Raw genomic sequence first — 22,417 nt, 5'->3', positions numbered from 1 at the left:
CTTAAGGTGAATAGCTAAAGCTACATTTAGTCACTTCACAAAATTTAGAAAAAATACCAATATCTCCATTAATATTGGTTTTCCTGATTTAAAAAAAAAAATTCAAAACAGTGAAATCTTATCACTCTTTCCACATCACCCTCGCAGAAGAGAGATAGTCGCTGCCTAGATTTCCCACCATTTTTCAAACATTTTCAATATGATATCTTCATGAAAAAGTTAAGGTACTGATGTTGGATTAGTTGTCTAGAAAATATTCTAGTTTATACAACCATTCATCTGCTATGTTATTCTTAGTTTGTTGTAATGATCTGTAGGGGTTGGGCCACTGCACCATATTGTCCTAAAAGGTAGAGATTGTGCACCAAAAAGGAAATTAATCCACATGTTACAATTGTTAAAAAATATGAAGGTAGTGAATTATGCTAATAAGCAATTTAGATTGGGAGAGACGTAATTAAATTTTATTATTTAATTGAAGATTTCCAATTAAAATAATAATAAATCTACATTTATATATTGATTGGAAGGCTTCTGACAACTGTCACTTATTTCTATTAGATCCCCTTCAGGCCTTTGGGATACCTACTACTTTCTTATATTATATAGATGGGGCTTGCTACTTGTTGGCGTGTTGGGGTAAAAAAAAATGATGTGTTATTTTTTTATCTCGCAGTTGGAATTTATGGAATAAGAAAGAAATTTGATTTGCATTTTCTGATCCTGATAGGTAAATGTTCGTGGATGAAGATTCCATCTTAGCAAATCTGTCAGAAGGAAATTTTGTATATTTTGTTGTTGCTTAGTACAAAATCAAGCAAATTTTTTTTTAAACTCAACATTGGTTGCATTTAGGAGCAAAGAGTTCTCCATGTCTTCTTCATGTAAGAAAGTTGTATGGTCCAACGATCCTGCCATATGACTATTGAAAACTAGCTTGCAATACAAGTCTATCTTTGATGATGAAGCAGTAGTAGTAGCTTGGTGGCGGGGAAGATTTGAAAAGATCTTCAATGAAATCCATGATTTTTATGTGGTTGGCCCTAACGAATAATGTTTCGACATGATAGGTTCTAAAAAATAGGGCAAGGTAGGGTCTTTGAATTTGTACTCTATGCAAATGTGAAGGGGAAATAATAGATCACTTGTTGGTGTTCATTTTTATTTCTGCTCAGGAGGTACAGGGTGTTATTCTCCCCTTATTTGAGGATAGGGTACTTGGTAGGAGGATTCCTTGTGGACTATTTGATGATAGAGCACTCAAATAACATAGATCATTGCCCCTGATTGCCTCTAGAGCCATTTGGACAAGAAAGAAGGAATAACAATTTTGTAGACAAGGAGATCCGTCCTTTTCAGTCACATCATCAATTTAATAAAATACCTATATGAAGGCATAAAAATTACTCCAAATGTTAAAGTTCCAAGGTGGGTTGCAATCTGGAGGTTGATAAGACTTATCCATGGCCTTTCTTTGTTGGTGCTTGCCAAGGTGATATTCTTGTTATATATATTATCTACTAATATGTGTGATATTCTTGTTCTATATATTATCTGCGATTCAAACCCAAGTCAACTGTTTCTGCATGTGTGATATTCTTGTTCTATATATTATCTGCGATTCGAACCCAAGTCAACTGCTCCTACATGTGTGATATTCTTGTTCTATATATTATCTCCGATTCGAACCCGTCAACAACCTGTAGGAGGAAAATTCGAATTGGTGCTACTTTTGGTGTCTTTCATGTCTACCTCTACCAGAGAATTATCCAGAATACATCAAGTTTTGGATTCACATGTCTCCCGATATTTGATTATTTTTCACATTTTGAAGTGAGCACAAAGGATAACTCTTGTTTCAGGTGCAAACATATTCATTGCAAGTCATAATGAATAGTGGAGTAGTAGGGATGGGCTTGTTGGTCAATATAATTTGAACCCAACTATAAATTTGATGCCCAAAACTTCACAACTAGTTTTGGGGGTTCCTTGGCAACAAAAAAGCAAAAAATTAGGAGGTTTGAAACTTTGAGGTCGTGCCCATCATATAAACCTTTTTGTATCACAACAAGCTTGACAATGGGAAATCCTTTTGTTTTCATGCTGGCGCAACCCTGCAAATTCCCAAGTGTGCATGTTGTTCACAATTCACTCTATGATTTATTTATTTATGTATTTACTTTTGGTTGAAATTGCTACATGTATCGATAGCATATGTGACGTCCTTGATAATCTTGCCATTTTAAGACCAAGTCAAGAAAGCACAGATCATAGTTGAATATAGTTTATCTTGGAGGTGTTTAGAAGATTCATTTGTGAATTGAGTTGCTGCAAATAAGCTTCTTATCTTCATTTAATGAACTATGTCAAATACCTAGGTTTTATTTATAGTTTTGTTGAGTTAATGGTTAGTGAATGGCTTGATAAAGACTTTTTTCTTGATCTGGATTCTCCTCAGATGCCAGCAAACATAAATTGTAGACATCAATAATACAATTAATGCTCCTGTCAAACCATGCCTCAATTATTGAGGGTACTAAATTTATTGTGATTTCTTTATCTAGTTTGTAAATTACTCCGTGCAGAGGGAAAGCAGAGCTTTTTACATCCTCCTCTGAGTGAGCCTGATCCTAAAATGAATGTGACAATTGAGAAACAAAAGCAGACACAATTCAATGGCTTGGAACTTATTTCTTCTGAAAATTTTACATCCTAGGCGGTTATGGAAGATGTTGGATCATGTCTAACAAACAAGTATTCAGAAGGACTCCCTAGTAAGAGGTAAGTGCCTGAAGATATAACTTGGAATGTGAAGAATGACACCATCATGATTGTGATTGTGTCTATGCTGCTTGCTAGTTTCTTCTTGCCACTTGGTATTTTTTTCTTGTTAAACTCAGTTTCTCTTAGCTTTTGGACCTGTACTTTTTAGTTTGAATGTTTGAAATGTGTGTAATGGTTTTTGGGTTCAGCGTTATAGTGTAGAGACCTGTAGTTGTTGCATGAGTATCTGTTATCACAATGATGGATACAATTTTTGGACACTTTTCTATATTTATTCACTATTGTGTTGGGTTGGGATTTATGCCATGCATATAATATGCTGGCAATGAATTCATTGACCAAAGTGAGAGGCTTTGCTAGTAGAGGGCCGTAGAAGCATTCCATCTTGACAACATTACATGGGGTGTTAATTTTCAACTATTATCTCGATCCCCAACTAATTTTATTGTTTATACAACTCTTCTCCAACCACATCATCACATTATGGTGTATGGTTCTGAAATACGAACCTCCTTTCATAAGATTATCATTCCTATTTGGGAATGTGACATGTGAAAATTTTCTTTGCAATGCTTAGGGTTTGGACTTACCACATAGAGGGCATCTGTCTCATGGATTCATGATAGCAAGAAAGCAAGTATCTGATACATCAATTTACTTTGAATCATTGCCATATTTTTTAGATGAGTCCACAGGTGAGCTCACATTTCCAGTCTAATAATAATTAGGAGGGAAACAATTCCATCATTGACAAATATTGAACCAATCTTTTGGGGAAGTGTTCAAAGTGTTAATGGTCGGGTTTGTTCTCTTGAGTTATAAGATTCATTGACTATGAGATGCTTGAGAAGAATGCCATCTTTTTAGGATCAAGCTTATCATTGCTCGTGCTAGTGCATATCCTCTAGATATTGATTACCCTCACATGAGGTAGGTATTGAAGCTAGGTATTTCTAGATCTTATAATGGCAGTCCTTTCAAAAATTTCTCTTTCCAGCAATGTTTATTCTAGCATATTTTATTAATATGTTCTTATAGTATGCAATGTTGGATTTTTTATGATTTTTAATACCAAAAAGTTTTTGGTTTGGGAAGATTTCCAATACAGTTGGGGCATACGTAATGACTGACATGACACACATAAATGGTCTCATCGTTGCTTCTATAATGGTCATTCCATTTGATTTTTGTGATGTAGTAACAACTACAACACACAAGGTGAGCTGATGCTATTAATTTTCTTTGCACTTCACCCTTTCGATTAAAAATATGAGTATATTAGATGGACCTTTTTTTGGATCTATCTTAATGCTATATATATGTGACATTCCACCCTTGTAGAAGAAAAAGAATTCCATTGATGTTGAAGAAACGACGAAGAACTAAAACAAATATGCCATTCCCATTATAGGAGGAGTGATTATAGAGTTAAGAGGTGTAGATTTTTCTTTTGATTATCTTACATGTTCTTTGATTCAATTTCCTGTTTTCATTTTTTTTATGTTATTTCTGTTTCTTATCACTACTAGATCAAAGCTTTAATGAAATTCATTATGTTCCTTGAATTGTTTGTCAATTGTTTCACTTTTTTCCTTTCATTTTTATATTGATGATATTTTTCATTCTGAAATATTTTTGGATTGGAGAGTTGTGATTTTTAGTCTTTACGAGGTCCTTGGGGAGGCATGATATTCTTCAAGAAGGAACCAGTATTGGGGGTCGACCTAGAGACAATCATCAAAAATGTAGTTTTTCCAAGGTTATAGGTCAATTTGAGTTCTCCTTCCTTTCCTCCATCATCCATATTGTTCTCCTACTCACTAATATCATAATATTGGATATATCAACTTTTTGTATGATTTCGTTTCTAAAAGATACATGAAATAATTTTTGGCTTTCTAGGGAGGACCACATAACCATACCATAGGAGGGTTGGTTGTTTGTTTAAAACATGATGTAACTACAAAGTTCAAGGCTTATCATGTATAGGTGTAGCACTCTTACATGTCTAAGCTTCTGTAAAATTCATGCATGTGAATTATTTTTTGAATGGATTTTGTTTCTTATCAAAGGTATAATAGTTTTAGTAAGTTGCAGAAAATTTTCGAGCCCTTGCAAAGAGCCTAATGGATTTGGGTTACAATTTGGTGTCTGGTGGTAGTGAAAATCACCTAGTTCTAGTTGATTTGAGGCCCTTGGTAAGGATCCTGTGTTCATATGTTGGAGTACACAACCTACTTGTATATTGATTTCTATTGGATTTAGTTGGTTTGGATGTTGCTTCTATCACATTGAACAAGAAGTTTGTACCAGGTTACATGAATTTTTTCTTTCTATATTTAGATGTAAGGGATTCATTGATTTTCCTTTCTCCATGGGATGATATAGCTTACTTTAATACCTTACATTTTCATGTGATAAAAGTGTTATGGTTCCTAGTGGTATACGCATAGGGACTCCTGCATTAACCACCTGTGGGATTCTCGAGGATGACTTTGTTAAGGTTGTAGATTTTATCCACGAGGGGGTGTAGATAGCCATTAATGCTAAGAGCTCTGTGAAAAGTACAAAATTGAAATATTTTATAAAATTTATTAAGTCAAACAATTTCTAGCTATGAAATAGCATTATCGATCTGAAAAAGAGGGTTGAATCATTTGCTAGCCAATTTCCATTTTCTGGTGTTGGCACTGAAAATATTAGTTAGATATATGACATGCTCACAAGATCAGAAGTGTCCTTTATTAACTTTTAGGTTGGGCTTTAGTGATGATAACCAGGTTGGTAAGATTTGGTTCCATGTGTATATTATAGTGATGAATAATGTTTTAAGCTGAATTTTGTTTGAATTTATGTGCTTTCCCAACATTGGTATTAACAGGTTCTATTCTGATGTGTTGGATATTGAGTTTGCCATTTTATTTATTGGCAATTATGTACGACTCTCTTTTTGTTCATTATAGGAATTTTGGGTTGAAAAATATTGATAACTTGTATGGAAGCTATTATAGCACTTATTTATGTGGTGTGACTATGGATATTTTATATAGCTTGGAAAGAAATATTCCATACTTCTCAAGGGCCCAGGTATTGGGCCAATTACACAGTTTCATAAAGTGTGTTCACTAAGATACTTCTACACATGCACAGATTCCATGTATACATGACACATTTGCAATAAATTGGGCTTCTAAGATTTTATTGTTACATTCATCATCTCACATAGGCTAGCAAGAATTGGTCCCATTTGTAGATTATAGCAATGAACCATGTTGAGATCTATATTTTTCTTGAATTTATGTGATTTCCCAATATAAGCATACAGATTATGTTTTGGTGTGATGGATGTTGAGTTTTCTATTTTATTTATTGGCAAAAAAAGTCTAAATAATTTTGAAAATAGCAACAAGAAATTATAAAAATAGAAATGCTAAAAATAGCAATGCTATAGATAGCATTTTGGGATACATTCCAATTTTAATTAGTCCCTAAATTAAAATTGTGAATTAAAATTCGAATTTGAGCTCAGTAGCTATTTGTAAAATAATTAATTAATTCATCTTGAGTTAACTAGTTAGAGAAAATCAAACATGAAGTCTATGTGAAGACATGAAACAATTATCCCTTTGATTGAGGAATTTATCCCTTCATTAAGGAGATCAGGATGAATTGTACTTTGAGTTGTAATTAGTTAGCTTAGTTAACTGACTTAAGTCTAGTTACATTAGTTCCAACAGTTTGTGGAACTAATTGTGAGTTCAGTTAGTCAACGCATGCATGCATGCAACTAGTGCACTTCAAATAACTGAATATTCTCTCATAAATAACTCATGCATGTCAGTTCAGACAAAGACCCAGTTGAGATCAAAGGATGGGACATCAGTTGCAGGAATATTCCCATGAAGATATCTATTGCATGCAGAAGGAATTCTTTCCTTGAGGATTGCACAGTTATTTCAGAGGTTGGTAAGCAGTGTGTGAGGTAATTACACACAGGTGGTAGCTTGAGGACCGAGGAGAAACTACGCAAGGAAATAGGAGGCTTGGAGGACTGAAGGACAACATACGTGTTGTCTATTTTGTCTATGAGCAGCAATGAGGGATTGTACTAAGAGCTGGATAGCTTGTGAGCTAAATATTTGTGTAATCCTGAGATATTTCCACTTGTATGATAATATAGATAGCGAGGTTTTTAGCTGAGGCTTTCCCTAGAGTATTCTTCTATGTTTCATGTGTATGATTTCTTCTTCTCTGTTATATGTGTTTTGATTGATCTTGCTCAAATTGATTAAGCTTCCGCAAAGTTTGATAGTAGAAGTAGATTGAGTATTTTGCTTTAGTACATCGCATTATAAGTTTAATCTACGGTGAAATTTCTACATGGTATCGGAGCAAAGGTGATCAAAGCAGAGAACAGTATACGAAGAAGGGAGAAGTTCAAAGTTTGAAGTTGTTGATTGTAGAAATCAAATTCATATCACATCTCAAAATTCACTAATGGCGTTTAATGGTTTGAGACTCGAGTATGCCCTGGATGGCAGCTTGAATTATATAGCCTGGAAGGACCGCATGGAAGTGGTATTAGAGGACAATGGTTTGAAGGACTTCATTGATCAAGAAGTCCGCAAGCCAGTAGCAACTAATGCTCAAGAATTGGTGGAATGGAAGAAATGTGTGGCTAGAGCGAGGAGGATTCTTCTGGAGGGAGTTCGAGACCATATTGTCTCGAGTCTCCATGGGAAGGAGACACTGTTTTCAATGTGGAAGACATTGAAGGATCTATATCAGAACAACAGTGATCAGAGGAAGCTAGCGCTAAAAGACAAGCTTTGGAAAATCAAGTGTGAAAAGGGCAACATGATCTCTACATATTTGAACAAGCTCACCACTTGCAGTGATGAGCTTGGAAGTGTAGGAATCACAACAACTGAAGATGACATGGTGAGTCTTGATTTCCTCAGTCTTCCTAAGAGCTAGGATAGCTACCAAGACTCAGTAAATGGAAGAGAGAAACTACTAGAATGGGAATGACTATGGTTGGATCTGATGTAGGAGGAGATTAGGAGAAGCACTAGAGATGGTTCTTCATCAAAGCATGATGATGAAGAAAATCTAGCCTTAGCAAGTAAGGCGAGGAAAGGGAAAGGGAAGGCTCCCCATTCCAAATCAAGTTCTTCCCATGGTGGGAAGAAGATTGACAAATATAAAGTGCAATGCTTTAATTGCCATGAGGTGGGCCATTATGCAACAAATTGTCCACAGAAGAAATCCAAGAAGGGATCCTCAAAAGGATCAGATGGTGAGGCACTGGCCTCACAGTTCAAATTGGATTTTACCCTCAACGCATGCATGGTTTCATTGATGGTGGGTTGTGTTTGGTACTTGGATAGTGGAGCCTCATTCCACATGACCGACGACAAGAGTTTATTTAATACCTTGGAGGAGAAGGACCTCGAGATGTGCATAGAGATGGGCGATGATGGAAAGTACCATGTTTCAAGTGAAGGCACGGTTGTGTTTCAGAGGGAGCATGGAGCTCCTCTCACCCTGACTGATGTAAAGTATATGCCTGGACTGAAGAAGAACCTGGTATCCATCGCAATGTTGGAAGACAAAGGCTATGATGTAGTCTTCAGTAAGGGAAAGGCGTTCCTGGGACACATTGCCACGGGTTAGACCAAGAGGATTGGGATTTGAGTGAAGAATCTCTACAAGTTGGAGGTAGATGACTATGCTGCATTGAGTTCCAAAGTAGAGCTGGTGCAAAGTCAAGATATTGGCAAGCTATGGCATAGAAGATTGGGCCACTTGCACCATGGGGCCTTGAAGATCATGTAGCAGATTTCTACCGGACTTCCCAAGGGTAAACTTGAGCAAGTGGACACATGCAAAGGTTGTACCTTAGGTAAGTATGAAAAATATTCCTTTCACGATCGAGACAGTCGAGTTGAAGCAATCTTGGAGCTAGTTCATACAGATGTGTGTGGACCATTCTCAACAGCCTCCACTACTAAACAAAGGTACTATGTCATTTTTATTGATGATTTTTCTCGTAGGTGCTAGATCTATTTCATGCAGAAGAAGGATCAAACCTTCTCAAGGTTTTGTGAGTTCAAAGCCTTGGTTGAAAAGGAATCTGGAAAGAAAATCAAGGCCTTGTGAAGCGACAATGGTGGAGAGTATGTCTCTCAAAAGTTTAAGGACTTCTGTGCAGCAGAAGGAATTAAATGGGAGTTGATGGCACCCCATAATTGACAGCAGAATGGGGTGGCCAAAAGGAAGATCATAACGATTGTGGGAGAAGCTCAGGTGATGTTGCATGACCAAGGCCTACCACTTCACTTGTGGGCTGAGGCATGCAACAAAGTAGTTTACTTGCAGAATAGAAGTCTGCATCACATACCTGGGATGAAGACACAAGAGGAGGCTTTCTCTGGGAAGGGACCAGATGTTGGTCACTTCAGGATCTTTGGCTCATTGGTTTATTACCATGTGACCAAGGATGCCTGGAAGAAGCTAGAGCCAACAACAGAGTTGGGGATACTTGTGGAGTACAATGATACTCCCCACAACTATCGGGTGTATTTGCCTACCGGTCAGAGGATAGTGGTTCGCAGAGATCTTAAGTTTGATGAGCTGAAGGCCATGCGAGTTTCCCTTGAGAGGGAACTCAAGTTGCATGCAGAGGAGGAACTTTTGGTTCCTAAGGAGGAGGAGCCTCAAACTAATGCGGAGTAGCCGCATGCAGAGGATCCAAGAGTGGAGACATCTACTCATGCAAAGTCTTCCGGACATGGGCGGAAATGCTCAAGGAAAGCTGACAGATTGTTGATGGATGTGAGAGAGATTGTGGAAGAGCCATCTTCTAAGTGCAGATAGAGTAGGTCACATGAGTGGTACACTGGTTACATGACCCTTGTTGGGGATTGTATAGAGACTGAACCATCTTCCTTTGAGGAAGCAATGCAGTAGCCAGGTTGGGTTGATGCTATGGTGGAGGAGTATGACTCCATAGTTTGGAACAGTGTTTGGGATGTTGTTACAAGACTGGAGAACAAGTCAGTGGTGATTTCTTGTTGGCTTTACAAGGTAAAGCAAGTAGCTGATGGTAGTGTGGAGAAACATAAGGCAAGGTTTGTTGCCCGTGGTTTCTCACAGTTTGAGGGGATCGACTATGATGAGAATTTTGCTCCAGTAGCAAGGTACTCATCTATCAGATCGACGTTGGCACTATCAGCACAGATGGGTTGGAAGATCCATCAGATGGATGTGAAGACTGCATTACTCAATGGCAATATTGAGGAACAGGTGTACATAGAGTAGCCGGAAGGATTTGAGACCTTCGATCGTGAGTCACATGTGTGCTGACTCAAGAGAGTTTTGTACGAGCTCAAGCAAGCACCTCGTGCTTGGTACACCACGATAAACAACTATTTCATCGCGTTGGGCTTCACAAAGAGGGAAGTGGATGCGAACCTATACCACATCGTGGTAGAAGGTAAGCCATTGATCATTGTTCTTTATGTTGATGATTTAATATTAGTAGGTGATGATCAGTTGATCAAGTCTTGCAAGGAGGACCTTGCAAGAGAGTTTGAGATGAAAGACATGGGTCTCATGCACTACTTTATAGTCATGGAAGTGTAGCAGAAGGATGGGGAGGTGTTTTTGTCTAAAGGCAAGTATTCTAATGAGATACTCAAGAGATTCCACATGGAGAAGTGCAAGCCCATGCAGACTCCTCTAGTAGGTAACTGAAGGAAGGATGATGCTAGTTTAGGTGAGGTAGTAGCTGCTACTGTGTATCAACAGCTCGTGGGTTCATTGATGGATTTAGTTAACACACGACTAGATTTGTGCTTTACGGTGAACTAGCTGAGTCAAGCTATGGTTCAGCCTACCAAGCTATTTTGGAAGGCAACTAAGCATGTGCTGAGATACCTCAAAGGCACATCTCAGTATGGATTACGGTACAGACAGAAATAGGGAGTGAAGCCTCAAGGCTTCATAGATGCAGATTGGGCAGGGAGTCCATCAGATCGGAAGAGCACTTCAGGAGAAATTTTCAACCTTGGTTCAACTACAATTTCTTGGTACATCAGGAAACAGAGGTAAGTTGCACTTAGCTCAGTAGAGGTTGAACACATGGCTGCAAGCCAAGCAGCATGTGAGGCCATTTGGATGTGGAAAATTCTAGTTGGGTTGGTTGATCAGAGGATGGATCCAATTGTGATCTAATGTGATAATCGGAGTTCTATCAAACTCTCTGAGAATTCAGTATTTCATGACAGGTCCAAGCACATTGATATCCAGTATCATCATCTTTGAAACTATGTGGTGAAGAGGATCATGTTGTTGCAGTATGTTTCAATCGAGGAACGAGACGCAGACATTTTGACTAAGGCATTGTCAAAATGCAAATTCGAGTTCCACAGAGACAGGATCGTGGTGACAGATAATCCATTTCTTATTGAGAGGGAGTGTTGAAAATAGCAACAAGAAATGCTAAAAATAGCATCACCTAATAGATAGCATTTTGGGATACATTCCAATTTTAATTAGTTCCTAAATTAAAATTGTGAATTAAAATTCGAATTTGAGCTCAATAGTTGCTTGTAAAATAATTAATTAATTCATCTTGAGTTAATTAGTTAGAGAAAATCAAACATGAAGTCTATGTGAAGACATGCAACAATTATCCCTTTGATTGAGGAACTTATCCCTTAATTAAGGAGATAAGGATGAGTTGTACTTTGAGATGTAATTAGTTAGCTTAGTTAACTGAGTTAAGTCCATTTAGATTAGTTCCAACAGTTTGTGGAATTTATTATGATTTCAGTTAGTCAATGCATGCGTGCATGCAACTAGTGTACTTTAGATAACTGAATATTCTCTCATAAATAACTCATGCATGTCAGTTCAAACAGAGACCCAACTGAGATAAAAGAATGGGATAGTGTACTATCAATTGCAGGAATATTCCCATGAGGATTGCGTAGTTATTTCAGAGGTTGGTGAGCAGTGTGTGAGGTAATTACACATATATGGCAGCTTCAGGACCCAGGAGAAACTGCACAAGGAAATAGGAGGCTTGGATGACTAAAGGAAGGCATATGTGTTGTCTATTCTATCTATGAGCAACAATGAGTGATTGTACTAAGAGTTGGATAGCTTGTTAGCTAAAGCTTTATGTAATCTTGAGATATTTCCACTTGTATGATAATACAGATAGTGTGGTTTTTAGTTGAGGCTTTCCCCAGAGTATTCTTCTGTGTTTCATGTGTATGATTTCTTCTTCTCTATTATATGTGTTCCAATTGATCTTGCTCAAATTGATTAAGCTTCTGCAAATTTTGATAGTAGAAGTAGATTGAGTATTTTTCTTTAGTACATTGCATAATCAGTTTAATCTATGGTGAAATTTCTACACATAATTTGTATGGTACACCCTTTCAATCCTTAATTTTCTTGAGTAGTTATTTAGACTCTCTTCTATTGTTTAGGACTAAGTAATAGGAATAGTAGGCATAAAGACTTAGGTAGGAATAAATAGAAAGAAAGTGCTACTATTACATTTATTGTACACACCCTTTATAGAATGAATTTACCACCCTATCCATGGTTTATAGATATAATTGACATAGCTTGAGTTGGTATTTACACAGGGTTTGATTACTGAATTTACCACTTTACACACCCTGTCTGTGTTTCATTTGACTGGTTAATGACTCTTACTATTTTGAATTATATTAGTATTAGTCAGTATATTAGATCGATTGGGACTTATACTATTAGGAAGCTACATCCTGAGTTTATTGAGTCTATAGAATCAAGCTCTCATTTAGTCTATAGGACAGAGGAATGAAAAGTATATAGAGACAAATTTGAGAGCCAAAAACACAAAAAAATAAGTGGATTATTTCATCCAATTACTATTGGATTCACTTATTCCAAACAAGTATATATATAATTTGTTATGGATTTTTATGGGGTGAAGAAAAAGTGAAAGGATTGTTGGATTAAGGCTGTGAGACATGATGTGATGTGCTTGAGGACTGTAAAATATACCATGACTAGGTGGTATTTATTTTGCCAAAACTGCATAGGAATTGTAACTGGTCCCATACACAATAAGAATCCCCTTGTGGAGGTATGCCAGTCCATGAGAGGTGAACATGTCACTTGGGGGAGTTGAACCCCAGTGGGGGTGACAACAACACCCATCTTTCACTGACCAGGTAAGACCCTGTTGACACCATTGTTTAGCTTTTGATTTAATAGTCTTCTGGTCTTAATTGTCTTAACAAGAGAGGGTATTATTCAATGGAATCATAGTATCTAAATGATGAACATGGGTTAAGTTTTGTTTCAAAATTTTGACTCTTGAGTGCTCAAATTTTTGTGTAACCACCAAATGCAAGGCCTTTCAACCAATTGAATGTTCAAAGTAGTGCAAATTATAGTGAGTGCAGTCTCACATTGCTTTTCAGTTGGAAGTGCTGAAAAGAATAATGGGAGTTTGCCAAACTAGAATTGTGAAACATATGAGTAACTGCTTCTATACCTTGGTGAAATTTCATTTGCATATACATATATTCCAACTAATCTCTCCTTGAATTAGCGGGATGTAAAAGAATTTTTGAATGGTGGGCATGGTGTATTGGGATGTTTCCATTAACTCAAGTTCTGAACGTCATGATTGAGTGTCAGGTTATAGGTAAAAACTTGGTATGTTTTGAATTAGTAATAATTTCTTTCTCAATGCAAAATTTTCATCTGCATATACATCCTAGTTGGGATCTCTCGAAAATGGAAGAATATAAAACTTTTGTTGTTGTGTCATGGATGGCATAAGTAATATGATTTAATTAGCTTAGGTTTTCATTAGGTTAAGTGTCGAAGATCAGGATTGAAAGTCATCTACAACCGTGGTGGTTTATCAAATAATAACGGTATTTTAATGAGAAACCTTCATCTACATGCACATTCCAACTCGACTCTTTCAAAAATGGTAGAATGTACTTCTGTGTTTTGAGTATTATTGGTTGAATAAGATAAAATTATTTAGGCAACTCACTTATTGCATAGTATCCATGATTTTCCTATGTCTCGTCATCATCTCAAATTCTTGTGCTTGTTTTTTTTGGTGCAGACTGCAAAATTGAGAGTTTTTTTTACTTTTGATCAACTACTTTGATTTTTCAATGGAAATTTATGTCTAATAATGTGGTGAATGTGCATGATTTGTTTGAATTCCTACACAACTGTTGTGATATGCCATTCATCAAAAGATAACATTTTTTTCAGTCTAGATTATTTTTCATTACTCTGCTGCCAAAACACAGAAGTCCCTACTGGGTTATGCGTGCATTTGATTCTTGGCATTTTATGTTGGCAGGTCCTCTATTGTTCATTGTAATAAATTTGAAATTAAACATGAGGTGTTGTTTGTGGTGTAATAATACATTTGAAATTAAACACGAGGAATTGTTTGTGGGGTAATACATTATTCTTAAGCAACACCTCTTGTTGATCAATGCTTTGAATATTTTTGTATTTGATGTCATGATCCCTAGCCGTTCTTGCTGTAATGGAGATTGCTATCACAAGCATTATTGAATTCTTAATGTATTGTCCTGATACAGTGACCTAATTATGTTCTTTTATTGTTGCAACTCCATTGATATTATTGTCAAGTTCTCATTGGTTGTATTCAACTGTAATCAATGCCTCATGAGTTTGTGATTCTAGAGCAGGTGATAAACTAGGGGAGGGAAGCCAATAGTGGAATGGGGACCAATAGTGGAGATAGAACCTGAATTTTGAAGCTATAACAAATCAGAACACAACACACCGATAATACATTATAAAAGTGGTATTAAAATAACAAAGAATACTCACAAGTTTAAAAATAGTCCATAAAATTGCTAGGCATAAAATTGTCTAGAAAGTGACTCTTAGTTGACTACTGATTCAGATTTAAACATGACCACAACAAATTACAAAGATAACCATAAATACAAAGATGCAACATAAATAATACTTCATTTAATTAATGTAAAATATTGAAATATGCTTACAAAAAGAAATGGAAATAAACTAGCTCAGAAGATGGTAGCTTATCTCTGAGAAGATATGTGGTGGCTACATGCCTCTGAATTTTCTTACAATGGGGCTCGAAGGACTATTTATTGCTGAGAAACAATGGAAAACCCTAAACTTCCAAAAACCTAACCCTAGGAGATGAAGCACCAAACTATGGGCCTCGTTTGGGTAAATTGGTACATCAACTTCCTGGGGTCATAACTTTGGCATACAATCTTCATTTGATGCACACAATACCTCATCAGAAAAATCTATCTCAAGACTACAACTTTTGGATGAGCAACGTAATCCCAATTCTCCCAAAAAATGACATTTAGGGCCTCAAAATGGCTCCGGAAGTTCAGGACCCAAAAAACTAGTAAAAATAGTAAACTGTGCTACAATTAAGGAAACTAAAAAACTGAAAGAAACAATGGTGGGGGTCCAAGTGGAATTGGCAGGTGGCCACCAATATCCACCTCGATCATTCCTCCCCCATTAGGAAGCAATGCTTCCCATTGCATTGATTTCCTCCACGAGACGAGGAAACTTCTACTGAATTTGATCCTTGGTGAGCCACTTGCCCTGGTGAAGGAGTTGGCCTGCTTTGAAAACTTGATACAGTTGGATCTTCTACTGGCGAGTGTGCTTGATCTATGTGTCCATGATCTGATCAGTTGTAGCTTGTTCCATGCAATTTGGATTTAACTCTATTGGTTTGAGCTATTTTGCAATGTCGGATGTGTCTAGTAATGGTGGAAAGTATGGCCGAAGGTAGTCCACATTGAACACTGGGTGCAGGCCAAGGAATGGGGGAATGCTTAGCTCAAATGCATTATCTCCCATAGCCTTGGTAATGGTGTAAGGACCATATTAGAGTGGTATAAGTTTCCAATAGGCTCCGGTAAGGTGTTCCTTTTGCAAATGCAACCAGACTTTGTCGCCCACTTGAAACTTGTGTGGCACCTGATGTTGATCATGTCGTTGCTTGTACTTGGTATTTGATTTCTCCATAATGTCATTGACCTGTTGGCGGATATGCTGGATGTGCTCAATGAAGTTGTTTTCCGTATCCGTTTCCAACTGGACATGAGTCAAATCTGCCTAAGTAGCTGCAAATGGCATGGCCACATCAATGGGACATAGTGGTTGTAATCCGAAGCCCAACTGAAAAGGGTTGTGGTGAGTCGAGTTGTGGAGAGCCCGGTTATAGCTGTGCTAAACATAGGGGACTCTCATCCCATGTGCATGAATTCTTTGAGTTGTACATGTGTAGAATGTGTACGATCATCCTGTTGACAACCTCTGTCTGGTCATTAGTTTGGGGATGGAAGGTTGTGGACTTAATGAGTTTGGTGTCCAGCATCGACCAGAGACTGGACCAAAATATACTGAGGAACCTGGTGTCCTGATATGAGATGATAGACTATGGGATACCAAATTTTACCTATATTTGTTCAAATAAGAGTTTAGCAGTGCCTTACGTTGTGATATTCTTCTTGTAGGCTGCTATAATGGTCATCTTTGAGAACCTGTCGAAGACCACAAAAACACAGTCATTTCCATTCTTAGTAGAAGGAAGGCTCGACATGTAATCCATGGAGATGGATTCCTAAGGTCGATTAGGGGTAGACAGTGGAGTATAGAGGCCTTGCTTCTTGATGGTTAGTTTGGCAATGACGCAGGCACTGCATGATATGATGTACTTTCCGGCATCCTGTCGAAGATTCAGCCAATAGAAATATTTTTGTAGTACTGCCACCATTTTCTCAACCCTGAAATTCCTAGCAGCCTGACTGTAGTGTGCTTCCCAAATCATCTTGGCACACTGGCTTGAAGGAACACAAAGGTGACCCAGGTGGCATAACAGGGCATCCTGGAGATGAAAATCTAGAACATGTTAACCCTCTAAGAGTTTCTGGTATGTGTGGCCGAATTATGGGTCACTTTTGTAGAGAAGTGGCCAATTAGAAGTCTCATGCTCACAAGAGTTGAGCACGGTGGTTAATGCCATGATCAGTGGTCGATTGAGGGAATATGCAACATTATTGGTGCCACCCTTCTTATACTTTATATTCAAATGGAACTGTTGTAGGTATGTGGACCACTTCTGATGGCGATCATTCTATGACTTCCCTTGGGTCTATATGGACTACAGGGGATGATGATCTGTGTGGATGACCATTTCCTTCCCCAAAATGTAATGCTTCCATTGTCGATAGGCCTGCACAATGGAATACATCTCTTTGTCATAAGTGGGATACTTTCATATTGTGTCTGAAAGTTTCTCACTGTGATATGCCACTGGATGCCTGTGTTGAGTAAGGACTACTCCAATAGCATAGTCAGAGGCATCTGTTTCGATCTCAAATGGTTTTTCCAAGTATGGTAATGCGAGCACTGGTGCTGAGTAAAGGTGATGTTTCAACTATGTGAATGCCTTCTGTTGAGATTCAGAACAAAAGAATTTTTCCTTCGCTCCTCCCTTGGTGACTTGACTCAAGGGCCAAGTGATATGAGAAAATCCCAACACAAACCTGTGGTAGAAGTTGGCAAGACCCAGAAAGCTACAAAGCTCTGTCAGAGTGGTTGGAGATGGCCAATCTCAAATGACTTGGATCTTGGCTGGATCCACATGCACCCCCCGTTCATCAATAATGTATCCTAGATACTGAACTTGGGTCATGCCAAAAGTGCATTTCTCCAAATTGGCACATAACTTATGTTGCTGCAGTGTTTGGAGAACCTGTCAGATGTGGTGGAGGTGCTCTTCCTAAGTTTGGTTGAAGATTAGGATGTCATTCAAGTATACCACTACAAATGAGTTGGTGAATGGCTGCAAGATGTCATCCATTAGCCTCATGAAGGTTATAGGAGCATTTGTCAACCCAAAAGGCATAACCAACCCTTTGAAAAGGCCCTCCTTGGCTTTGAAGGTAGTATTCCACACATTGGAGGGTTCGATTGGTACCTGGTGATATCTTGACTTCAAATCGATCATGCTGAAATATTTTGACCCTTCAGTTGGTCCAGAAGGTCATCAATCCATGGGATCGGGTACCTATTCTAGACAGTGATCTTGTTCAAAGCCCGATAGTCAATACAGAGTCTCCAAGTCCCGTCCTTCTTCTGTACCAACATGATTGGGCTCCAACAAGGTGATGAATTCGGTCGGATGTGACCTTTCTGCAGCAGCTCTTGGATCTGCCTCTTGATTTGATCATTCTCCAGAAAGGAGCACAGATAGATTGGTCCATTGGGCAGCAATGCACTGGGGTCATATCGATGGAGTGCTTCACCTGAAAGTGCAGAGGAACCCCTATGGGGGACGTGAAGATGTCCTCATACTCCTCCACGACAATGTCTATTTGTAGTTGTCGTGCAGAGGGGTCCTGTCTAGAGGTCGTGGCAACCGTCTTCTTCTTTCCTTGAGGGCATATCATCAGGAAAACAAATTTCCCGGTTTTGGAAATGAGCTTACTACATTATTTTTGTAGTAACCAAATAGATGGCGGTAGGCGGTGCTACCTCCGATATCCTATACAACTTATTTCCCAAAGTAACAATAACAGCAAGAGGCCTTGACTCATACATAGCATGTTTCTTCTAGAAGTATGTTTGGCATAATAATACATCACAAACATCAAAGGGAGAAACGTCACACAATACCTCATCCGTGAAGGGCTTGATGTTGTATGGAAGGCGACACTATTGGCTCACGCAAAGATCCCATCCTTGGTGAAGCCACCCGATGGTGTATAGTTGTGGATGTGCTATGGTCAGTGGTCCACTTTATGTATTTATCCTCATAGATTCTGACATGGTAGTACTGCTCCATGATGGCATTTTGAAATGAATTCCAAGTGGGTGCGGCTGAAAATAGTGAGGCCATACTTTCATCCTTCTACTCGCAGTAGGTTTCCCACCAGTCCTTGGCATGGGGGGCAACTTTGAGAAGAGTGAAAGTAATCTTTTCCTGACTGGAAATACCATGAACAAAAAAATACCCTTCTAGTAGATTTATCATTTATCTACAACATCTACATCTCTCTGACCCTCAAATATGGGAATGTGAAAGTTAACTTGTACCTTAATGGGTATGGCACTTCCAGAGTAATTGTTGGAAGTAGATGTGTCGCCCCTAGGCAGGCGCTGAAGGATCTGGGCAAATATTTCCATCATCGCATTCCTTTGTCGCTCGAGGGCCTCTTCGAGAAAGATTTTGATAGGATCTCCTGCCCCCTCGTATTTCTTTTCATTCTCCATGGGAGGCCATCGAGATTTACGAGGCTAGTCTTGTAAAGGCTCGACCAGTTCAAGCCCTAACTCCTTATATCCTGACCTCATTGGGGACATGCAAAGAAAAATAGAGAAAGAGTAGACCCCTATGATACCACTGATCTAGATTTAAACAGGAATGCAACCAATTACAAAGATAACTATAAATACATAGATGCATAAAAAATAATACTTCATTTCATTAATATAAAATACTGAAATATGCTTACAAACAGAAATGGAAATAAACTAGCTCGGGCGATGGTAGCTTATCTCTGAGGAGAGGTGTGGCAGTTTCATGCCTCTCAACTATCTCATAATGAGGCTCGAAGGTCTATTTATTGTTGAGAAACATGAAAACCCTAAACATCCAAAAATGTAACCCTAGGAGATGAAGCGCCAAACTATGGGCCCCATTTGGGTAAATTTGTACATCAACTTCCTGGGGTCGTAACTTTGGCATACAATCTCTGTTTGACGTGCACAATACCTCATTAGAAAGAACTATCCAACAACTAAAAATTTTGGATAAGTAACATAGGTCCCTGAGCCCATGTTGCTCCCAATTTTCTCCAAAAACGTCATTTAGGGCCTCAAAACAGCTCCGAAAGTTCAGGATCCGGAAAACTGCTAAAAATAGTAAATTGTGCTACAATTAAGGAAGTTGAAAAACTGAAAGAAATAATGGTGGGGGTCCAAGTGGAATTTGCGGGTGGCCACCAATATCCACCTGGATCAACTACCATACAAAACATCATGTCCAAACACATCTTTAAATGCTCTAATGCAAGGACACTTCAAATCCTTAAACATTAAGAACCATCAAATGTTTAGTCCAACAAGGTTCCAATTTTGATTTACAGATTACCTATCACATGTGACAGAGAGGTTGATAGATAGAGAATGTCTACATTAAATGATGTTCCAATATGTATAACCTCAAGTCCATATAGAGCCCAATGCTTCTTTCCCCTTGTGCATTTGATCAAACATGAATAGGTAATGCTTATCATTCAATGCTTTCCATGACCCACCCCTAAGTTTGCAATCTATAATGTAGAGTAAATTATTCAACTATGTTCAAAATGACCATTAATCAAATCAATCTTCTAGGGCCACTTAACATTTTAGAAGCACCAGCATTGGCTAGGAGAAACTAAGAGCCCCTAGATCATAATCAAATCAATCCTAGACACAGATATCATCATTCTGCATATGAAATCCATGTCAGTGACTATTCACCACTCAACTTTCCAATGGAATGTTATTCAATTAATCTACAATTCATGGAAGCACCATTGCAAAAAATTAGTTTACAATACTGCTCTCTAGATCACTGTCAGAATTTCATACAATGTATCTTTATTCTTGGGACTCATCAATCAAGATTTCCAATGGAGCATTATAAATCTAAACCATCATTAATGGAAGCACCATTTCTTCAACTCAGTTTACAATACTGCTCTATAGGTCACTGCAAACATTTCTCTCACCACGAATCTTTAGTTAGGGATCAACACTATTTCATAAAATCTCTCCTTTTAGATTTTTGTTTCTTGTCACCTATGTTTACCTTAAAGTCCTTGTTGCTATACACTGAATCAACCTCTATTATTCTACAATATTTGTTTGTTTAATGTTTTTATGTCATGCACGAGGATATAGTGTTTCTCTTGTGAGGGTAAAAATGCAAGTGACAAGGGTTGATCATCTACAAAACTCTTCCTCAAATGAGGAGTTAAATCCAATAGGTTTTGAAGAGCATAATGATATAAAAGTTGAAGAACATATGATGTAGATGTTGAAGGTGGTGCTTCTACATGAATTATAGTGTAAGGTGCAAGTTTAACCAAGAATATTAGTGTTAACAGAGGCCAAACTAAAGAGGATATGCTGAAGGAAATTGATGATGTTGACTTCAATGGATGCTTAATAAGAGTTGCAGTGAAAAAATATGGAACTCACCAGCATAAATGCATTATTGGCTAAATACCTCATGCAAGGAAGAAGAAGAAAGGGGTTATTACAACGTTAATTGAACAAAAGGAGGAAATAGTTGATTGGTGTAAGGAAATACTTGAAATTGGCCATGACCTAGAGTTGATACAACTTAAGGCTAACGTTGCTCCACTTTGAGTCCATTCAAAGATGGATTTTGGGGAAATCAGTGTGTGCAAGAGTTAAGAAAATATATCAAGAGTTGGAATTATGAAAAATTGAAATCCTAAATAGAGACAAAGCTATGGATTTACACCCTACAGCTATGACCAAGTTCTATTACACTCTATCCAAGGCATACAAAGATCATTCATACAGTTTACAAAATATATATGCAATTGTGACGAGTTTCCTTTCCAAGTTGGAAGGAATTGTGGCACGTGGATAAATGCTAAGAGAATGAGTGAAAATGTGCCAAAGTGTTTCCTAACAACAACATGGATAACTATATTTTGTTGTGAAATTAGAATTGGTTTATCAATGTCTAGGCTATATTTGTTTTAGGGAAATAAAAATACGAAGAACCATGTCAAGAATTGTGAGCAAGGAATATCTGTGGTTGCACATCCTAATGCATGGATGATTAAATAATTATTTATGATTTGGCTATACCATTTTGTCACTTTTTACCTGGAGGCGTCTATCTTACAAACATATACTTGTTAATTTTTTATGGCCATCACAACAACATAGTTTTACAAACCACGGAGGCAAACATGATAGGCATACATAGTGTTGGCACTATTTAGACATTACTCATAAGTTGCAACCCATAGAAGTGTGTTTGGGACTTTTAAGAATTATTTAATGTTTGAGAGAATAAATTGGATGGCAAAGAACCCATGGAGAGAGGTAAAAAGTTTTGAAACAATTGAAATTGCTAGCATATCTATTGAAAGGACCTTGACACCCTCTAATATTAATGTGGAATGTAGGTGCAATGGAATTTGGCTAGTCAATTATGATGCTTTTACCAATGATGAGGCTTGTAGCCAAGTTTTTGAAATACCTGGTGATAAATATGCGAGAGTTGTTATAAACATGTTGAGTCTACCTCAAGGATGTTATCATCTATTAGGTGATGATGATGAACATGGAAATGCTACTGAATAATATGATGGATAAATTCAAGAAAAAATAGTAGTTGTTGATGACAAAAACCACATATAAATTTTACAAATGCTAATCAAAATGAAATTGTTGAAATGAATATGATTGAAGGTGGTCGAGTGATGGGAAACATTAATGAGCAATTTGCATTGCCAAGCCAAGT

The sequence above is a fragment of the Pinus tabuliformis genome, chromosome 3_2 (assembly GCF_031772625.1).
Source record: "Pinus tabuliformis cultivar Carrire ecotype Pingquan chromosome 3_2, CPIR1, whole genome shotgun sequence".
Taxonomy (NCBI): Eukaryota; Viridiplantae; Streptophyta; class Pinopsida; order Pinales; family Pinaceae; genus Pinus; species Pinus tabuliformis.
The sequence above is the reverse complement of the archived record's forward strand: the minus strand, read 5'-3'. Positions refer to the sequence as shown.